Below are 8,342 nucleotides of genomic sequence, written 5' to 3'. Positions count from 1 at the left end.
TTTGAAGTGAAATAAAGCAAGAGGCAGGAATTAATTAGCCATTGCAGCGGTTCTCAACCTGTGGGTCGCGACCCATTGGGGGTCAAACGACCCTTTCACAGGGGTCGCCTAAGACCATCGGAAAACACATATAAAATTACATTACGATTCATAACAGTAGCAAAATTACAGTTATGAAGTAGCAACGAAAATAATTTTATGGTTGGGGGTCACCACAACATGAGGAACTGTATTAAAGGGTCGCGGCATTAGGAAGGTTGAGAACCACTGCTTTAGGGGAACCTTTTTCTTTGTCTTGGGAGGGATTATTTTGCTTTTAGTCATGTAGATTTAAATCATGGGCCTCCCTACCTACTCTGGGGAGCTCGAATGTAATGAATTAATGTAAATGTACTTGCGTTAGACTGAGTTGTAAGATAATTTTTTAAGTAAATTGAGTATAATAGCACTATTGTATAACAGCAGAATTTAAAAAAAAAATTCCCCTTGAAATAAATTGATTTTTCTTTGGGTATTTGTGAGTACATTTGCAAAAAACTCTGCTGGTTGTTTATAAATTGTTTCCACTTTTTTTTTTTTTCCTGAACACAGAGCTAGACTGTATTTCCTAATCTTCCTTACCATTAGTTGTGAAGCTGTGATTGGTTCTTGTTAAAAATATGTAAGTGGAAGTGATGTGTGGCATTTCCAAGGCAAGACTGTTAATATTACATAGGCCTCCATGCTCTCTTCTTTTCCTTAATGAATGCAGTTGACGTCTAAAGGATGACAAGGCCCCAAGACAAAAGAAGCCTGGGTCCCTCATTGCCTCCAAATGGAACAGTACTTGCAGACCTGGAACACTATCTTGAAACCTTAAACGAAAGGAAAATAAACTATTTTGTTGAAATATTTTATCTTACTTGCTATAGCAGGTCACGTTACCCTAACTAAAACAGTGTTCTTGTCTAAGCACTGCTTCATAGCAAACTGGGGAACTGGACTTCTAGCACATAAACATATGGGCTCCTCTCTCCACTTAAAATGTGAGGAGATATGTGAGAAGGATCTGAAGTGGATTTGGCACTGCAACACTCGGGTTGAATCATTGATATATCACCCATGGAATTTTTGTTTTTAGACAAAATAATTCAGACATTAGGAAATGAGATTTTAGAATATTATCAATGATTAATTTCTCTGGTCTCTGAGGTTGAGACACATGTAGTAGGTATGGAGTAGGATCTTTCTCAAGGGAATCCGTTACTCTATCAATCATTCAGAGGTGAGAAAATGAATCATAGATTAGGAGAGTTGGGATTTAGTTAGACTTGGGTTTGTAGGGTACAAAGGCCTAAAGGTTTTTGTTGGGGACTGTTGATCTTGACCCAACCACATGAAGCTCTGAGGTTTTAGACTGAGATTAGCTTTTTGGGTTCCATGACAGGGTTATTTTTTAAACTTTTATTTTATTATGGTAAGAACATGTAACATGAGATCTAATCTCTAAACAGACATTTAAGCATACAATATAGTGTTGCTACCTATAGGTACAATGTATACCAGGTCTCTAGAACCTATTCATCTCGCATACCTGAAATTTTATACCCATTGATTATCAATTCTTCCTTTCCTTTTCTTCCCAGCCCCTAGCAACCACCACTTTATTCTTTTACTATTTAGATTACTTATACAGATGGACTCATTCAGAATATATTCTTCTGTAATCGGCTTATTTCTTCTAGCATAATGTCCTCAAGTTTCATCCATGTTGTCACATATTGCAGAATTTCCTTCTTTTTTTTAAGGCTGAATAACTTTCCATTGTGTCTATACCACATTTTTTATCCATTCATCTATTAATGGCCACTTAGTTTGTTTCCACATTTTGACTACTGAATAGTGCCACAATGAACATGAGAGTGCAAATACCGTTTTGAGATCTTGATTTCAATTCTTCTGGATAAATACCCAGAAGTGGCAGTTCTATTATTATTATTACTATTATTATTATTATTATTTTTTTTTAGAAAACTCCATATTGTTTTTAATAGTAGGTGACACCATTTTGGATTCCCACCAATGGTGTACAAAGTTTGTACTATCTTCACTTCCTTGCCAAAACGTACTCTCTTTTGTTTTCTGATAATACTCAACCTAACAGGTATGAGGTAGTAACTCATTGTGGTTTTGATTTGCAATTCCATAATGATTAATGACGTTGAACATTTTTTTATATACTTGTTGGTATTTGTATTTCTTCTTTGCGTATGACTAGATATTTTAATAGCCACATCGTGTTATAGTCACATCATTCTTTAAGCCTTCAGTGAAATATTATTGAAAGTCACAAAATGGCTTCAGGTGTGAATATGGGGGATTTAGGGAGAGGAATGTCTTCTTCCTAAGGTGAGACTGGGGGGGATGGGGATCATTGGTAGTTCACCTGCAGCAGAGGCAGTGTTCAGTGAGGTGGTGTGTGCATAAGGTCATCCACAGCAGAAAAAAAGCGCAATGTTAAGAAGGTTGGAGTGGAAGGAAATCAGGACTCTTTCTTCAGAATATATGTGAGGCAGTACTTTGAGAACTCTTAGAAATACCTGGAGGATGCTCTAAGGAGGCTCTTTTCCTAAAATAGCCCAGTGGGATTTGTTTAATTATAGTCTGCATATGAACATTGTATCTTTATTTTGTAGTCATAGGCTGGTGAAAATGCTAAAATACAGATGATATATTTAAGTTTGATATGTTTTATGTTTATATCAGGACTTTCTTCTAGTAGCACTGATTAATGAGAGTTTAAATAGCCAACGAGAGACAGTGGGTTTAACACCACCTCTGTCATACAATATATTTTATGGTAAGGTGGTTGTGCAGGCCCAAGTATCAAATTTTATCAGAGACAATTGACTATCTAACGCTGAAGAAGAAGATGAATACGATGGCAGGACCATTCAGTGGAGGAAGTTAAGATTCCTACTTATCAAATATTTACATAATTGTTGATGTGAAAAATGTATTGGTGCCATTGTAGTTTGTGTTTTCTATCTGTCCTGCATATACAGTTTATTTTTTTCTTGACTTGTTAAAATTGTTTGAGATTTTTCTTCTGTTTGTTTACTTGTTTTTACTTCTATGTTTTTCTCCTTTATTTGTTTGGAATATATGTACTTTATTATCTATTATTTTAGTCATTACTCTTGGAATTTAACAATGTACATTTAAGTCTAAGGTTAGTGAATATTTTCACCCACTCCCAAACAAAATGAGGATCTTGGTATATGTGAACTCAAATTACCCTTCTCTCATCTTACATGTAACTGTGTCTAGTGCCTTATCTTTCTATTTTTTACACTTCATGAAATAGATATTTTTATGCTTTGAATACTAGTTTAAATTTACCATAAGCTTATTCATTTATTTAGCTACAATTCTTTCTTGGATCTGAGATCTTTTTGGATCATTTATTTCCTATTAAAGTACATCCTTTAGATGCTCATTTAGTAGGATCTTTGAATGGTAAACTTCTTTAGTTTTTGTTTATCCAAATATCTTTATTTCGTTTTTATTCTCAAGAATAGTTTTTCCAGGTATAAAATTCTAAGTTTGAAATTATTTCCTCTCAATTTTGAAGATACTATTACACTATCTTCTGACTGAAAAGTTAGTTTTTAGTCTAATTCATGTTACTTTATAGGTAATTAGGCTTTTTCTCCCCTCTCACTGCTTTTAAGATTTTCTCTTTGCCTACAGTTTGTCTTCATGTGTGGATTTTTTCTATTTTATATTTATTGGACTCTAAGAAATTATATCTTTAATTAATTCTGGAAATTACTTGGACTTCCTATCTTTCACTTTTATCACTCATCCATTCCCTCATTATTCTCGTTTTTGAACTTCAATTAGACATATTAGTTAGAACTTCCTGCTATGTCTTTTGAGTCTCTTATTCTCTCTTGATATTGCTGAGCTGAATTCTGAGTAGTGTCTTTGGATATATTTTCCAGAAATAAATCTCTTTTCAGATATGTCCAAACCACTGTTTAATTCATCTAGCAAGACTTTTAAAAACAAACAAAAGCCCTAACTTTATTTTCTTAGATTTACAGAAAAATGAAAAAGATACTACAGAGAATTTCCATTCACTCTGAATGCAGTTTCTTCGATTAATATCTTAAATTAGTATAGTATATTTATTGCAATTAATAAACTGATACTGATACACTATTATCAATTAAAGTTCATATATCTTTTATATATTTCCTTAGTTTTTACCTAATGTCCTCTTTCTGTTTTAGGATTTCATCCAGGATACCATATTACATTTAGTTGTCATGTCTCCTTCTTGAGAACTTCTCTTAACTGTGACAATTTCTTAGACTTTCCTTGTTTGGTGGTGACCATGACAGTTTTGAGGAGTACTGGTCATGCATTTTGTAAAATGTCCCTCTATTAAAATTTTTCGGATGTTTTTCTCCTGATTAGACTGGAGTTATGGGTTTTTGGGAGGAAGACCACAGAGATAAAGCACCATTTCTTATCATATCAAGGGTACGGTACATTCTGTCAACAGGACTCATCATTGTTGATGTTGACCTTGATCACCTGGCTGAGGTAATATTTGTCAGATTTCTCCACTGTAAAGTTACTTCCCACCCCACCCCTTCCTATACTGTCCTTTTTTTGAATAAAGTCACTTTGTGCAGCCCACAGCTAAGAAGTTATGCTCTACCTCCTTGATGATGGAATAGGTAGTAAATTACTTGGAATTCTTCTTTATGGAAGATTTGTTTCTTCTCCCCCATTTACTTATTCAATTATTTATTTATATCAGTATAGACTAGTGGATACTTGTTCTATACTTTGAGTTACAGCCCAATATTACTTTATTTTGTTCCTCAAGTTGTTTCAACTTTGGCCATTGGGAGCTTTTTTAGTTGGCTCCTGTGTGCCTGTATCATTGTGATTTTACATTTTGCACCTCTTTCCTCTCTGGCACTACAAGATTCTCTGAGCTCATTTTGTGTATGTTGTTCTCAAGTCCTGGAGTCAACCAATTCTCCAAGGAGGACCCCTGGTTTCTTTTATTGGAGAATGATATTGGAAACCAAGACATAGGTGATCATTAGTGATCATTGAGTTTGAATGACATTTTCTATACCTTAGATATATTTGTGCTTTTTAAAACTCTCTCTCTCTCTCTCTTTCTCTCTCTCTCTCTCTCTCTCTCTCTCTCTCTCTCTCCCATAGAAACAGGCTTCATTTGGAGCAGGTTGGGCAGCATGCTCTGCTGCTCCAGCCACTCCTCATTGGGCTATAGATTCATCTCATCCTCATCCTCACGTTTGCCCACCTCCATCTCCTCTGGGTTGTCCTGCCATGTCGGCTTGGCCAGCTCCTCCCAGGAAGCATCGCTCCACACCAACAGGATCTTCCTCTGGGCCCATGGGGGCTGGTCGCTCTTGGCCTCCACTGCCAGCTGCTTAGCCCATTGCTCCAGCGGCTTCGTATCCTCCATGCCACTCTGCTCCTGGGCGAGGTCAGCCATGGTGTTTGTGGAGCTAGCCCACACCTTGAGCATGTGCCATGAAGTTGACCTGCACGATGTACGTGGCCTGCATGCTTCGGCGGATCTGCAGCATCTCCTGGTGTCCTTGTTGCCTTGCGGGTCCTCGAAGTCCTCCCACGTTTGCTAGGAGGCCCCACTCATCCAGGGCTGCAGATTTGGGAGAAGCTGTAGATGGCTTGGGCGTGGTCAATCTCCCCGGTTTTCACTCCCTATCCACAAGCCGCAGGCACATCTCCCGGGCGTGCTTGTGTGACCGAATCTCCCTGCCATTCTGGTAGACGCCGCGCCAGTGGGAGACTCCATAGATATCCACTACCCTTTTGATATAGTTACTGCTCATGTTGTTCTGCTGAGCGGGATGCCCACGGCCGGGTGGTGTACTGTACACGGCCACCGAGAGTCTGCCGGGTCACACCCCACTCCTCCTGCAGCTATGAGTACAGCAGGTGCAAGGTGTTTGCGAATTTGCCATCAATGCCTGCTCCAGGGGGTCCCGGCGCCTGCTCCAGCTTGTGGCCTCCCCCTAGTGGGCGATGAATTTGGTCAGGTTGGTGCCCGGATGTCAGATGTATTGGGCCACTTGAACATCGAGATGCCCCCACTCATATGCCTTGAAACACTCCTCGAAGCACGTGTGCTCCTCCAGGAACATAGTGGAGTTGATGACAATCTGGGGAAGGTGATCCTCAGGTCCAAGAAGCTGTCATTCACAACCTCGGTGGACTGCAAGGTTCCAAGGCTCTCCTCCAGGTCGGGGAGCAGGGACCACACCTCCAGTGACTTGTACACACGGTTTTTCCCGGGCTCCGAGTTGTTAAAGTTCTTGGCCTGGCCTGGGGCAGTGCTGTCGCCTTCCGCAGGAGCCTCAGGGCCTGCTCCCAATTCTCATGTCAGAGCTCTAGCTCATCACACTCGCAACATACGCTTGCCAGGTCATCCATCGGCTTGAAGCTCACCTTGGTGGCCTCCTTCCGGACGATGCAGGCTGTGGTCCTCATAACTGTTGGCAAACCTGACCCATGAGTGTGGCGTGTGCCCGTAGCCTTGAAGGGGTCGGGCGTCTGCATAGATCCTGTGTATGTGTTTGATGATCTCCGGGAGGGGGCAGCCCTGGTGCAGGGCCCAGAGCTTGTGCCACTCAGCAAGTGGTGCGGGTTTGGGCGCAGCAAGACGCTGTAGAGGAGCAGGGGCTGCTGGCTGATGAGCTGCTCGAAGCGGCCAGGCACAGTTTCAGGGCTATGTTGTCCTCCTCCTCCCGCCCCAGCTCCGAGGCGTCTCCAGCTGAGCTGTGAGCCTGCTCTCCTCGAACTGGGCGGAGCTGTCCAACGCCTGGATGAAGTCCTGTACGGTGACCATGGCCAGACCCGACGGACACCTCACACACCTCCCAAGCCTTCTCACAGTGGCCACCGAAGAGGTACTAGTTGGTCAGCAAGCACCAAAGCTTACCCCGCTGGTCGGGTGAGGCCTTCCTCGCTCCTCTCTCCTCCCCATGTTGAGCGGCTGTGCTTTATCCGGGTTATGGGAGATGAGGTCGCAGAGATCGTGCCACAGCTGGTAATTGCACTTGACTCAGCGCTCGTCCTCTACCACAGTGGCCAGGCACTGTGTGGCCTCGTCCAGCCGATTGCTCGATTTGAGATACTCCATGCGCTCCTCTGCGCTCTCAGGGCTCAGCTTAAGGAAGCACCATGGCCCGCATGGCTCAGGTGCGAGCCCAGGAAGCACAGGTACAGGGGCCAAATAGGAGAGTGTTGTGCGATGGGCAATGCCTGGGGCGCACAGTTGAAAGTGCGGCAGGTGTGTTTGTGTGTGTGTGTGTGTGTGTGTGTGTGTGTGTGTGTGTGACGCGGACCTGGTACATGGGGAATTGGCGATTTCTAGCCACAGGTGCGGCATCTTGTGCAGGAACACAAAGGCCCTCTCGCGGCAGGAATTGACATCTTCGCAGTCAGGGAGTGGTACCCGAGGTTGTAGCTACAGGACAGAAGCTTCAGTGCCTGCTCACACAGCTGATTGAGCCCGGGCTTCGCACTCCTTGTTTGAACTCTATGTGTCGGAGCCAGCATTTGACAGAGAACTGGTTCTGCACGATTTCCTCCTCAGTGGGGAGGTTCTCTTCTTCCACAATGAGCTCACTTGGTGGCCTTCTTCAGGACGATGCGGGCATCATTTAGCTACAACTCTGGCTGGGAGAGTTGCACCATCAACACCATTTTTCCTGGCTGCTTAGTTACAGGCTGGTGCCACGTTATGACTTTTACTTTTTTTAATAGTCTTTTGTTCTTTTTTATATTCTCATTCCTTTAAATTTTTGAAATATTAAATATATATATATTTTATGGTCCATATCTGATAATTCCAATGCCTGAAATTGTTGCAGGTCTGTTTTTGTGTGTGTTTGTTTCTGTGAGTTTTGCTCTTGGTGACTTGCTTCCTTGTCAGTATAGTGCATTTAAAAATATGAATTATTAACTGTTGTTTCTCTTATGTACAGAAATTCTCTGAGGTTTGAGGTTGGGGGTGTATTCTCCCAAAGAAGACTATGAATTGCTTCTGCCAAATAGATGCCTGAGGGCCCTATGGGCTTGATTCCCAGTAGGGTGCATGCAGGAGGCAGCCAATCCAAGATTCTCTCTCATCATTGATGTTTCTCTCCTCTCTTCCACCCCCTTCCTCTCTGAAATCAATAAAAATGTATTTTTTTAAAAAAATAAGTTGTTATATTATTAAAAGATGTCTAAAAGAATTTAAAAGAAAATTTAAATTAAACTTATTGGAGTGACACTGGTTA

At 41.5% G+C, this 8,342-nt stretch overlaps 1 pseudogene; it reads right to left on the bottom strand.

The window, feature by feature from the left end:
- The window catches only part of LOC102430598, a 25,705-nt pseudogene extending 17,941 nt beyond the window's left edge, over positions 1-7,764 (bottom strand).
- Between the last annotated feature and the right edge of the window lie 578 nt (positions 7,765-8,342).

Source organism: Myotis lucifugus, unplaced genomic scaffold, assembly GCF_000147115.1.
Source record: "Myotis lucifugus unplaced genomic scaffold, Myoluc2.0 scaffold_38, whole genome shotgun sequence".
Taxonomy (NCBI): domain Eukaryota; kingdom Metazoa; phylum Chordata; class Mammalia; order Chiroptera; family Vespertilionidae; genus Myotis; species Myotis lucifugus.
The sequence above is the reverse complement of the archived record's forward strand: the minus strand, read 5'-3'. Positions and strand labels throughout refer to the sequence as shown.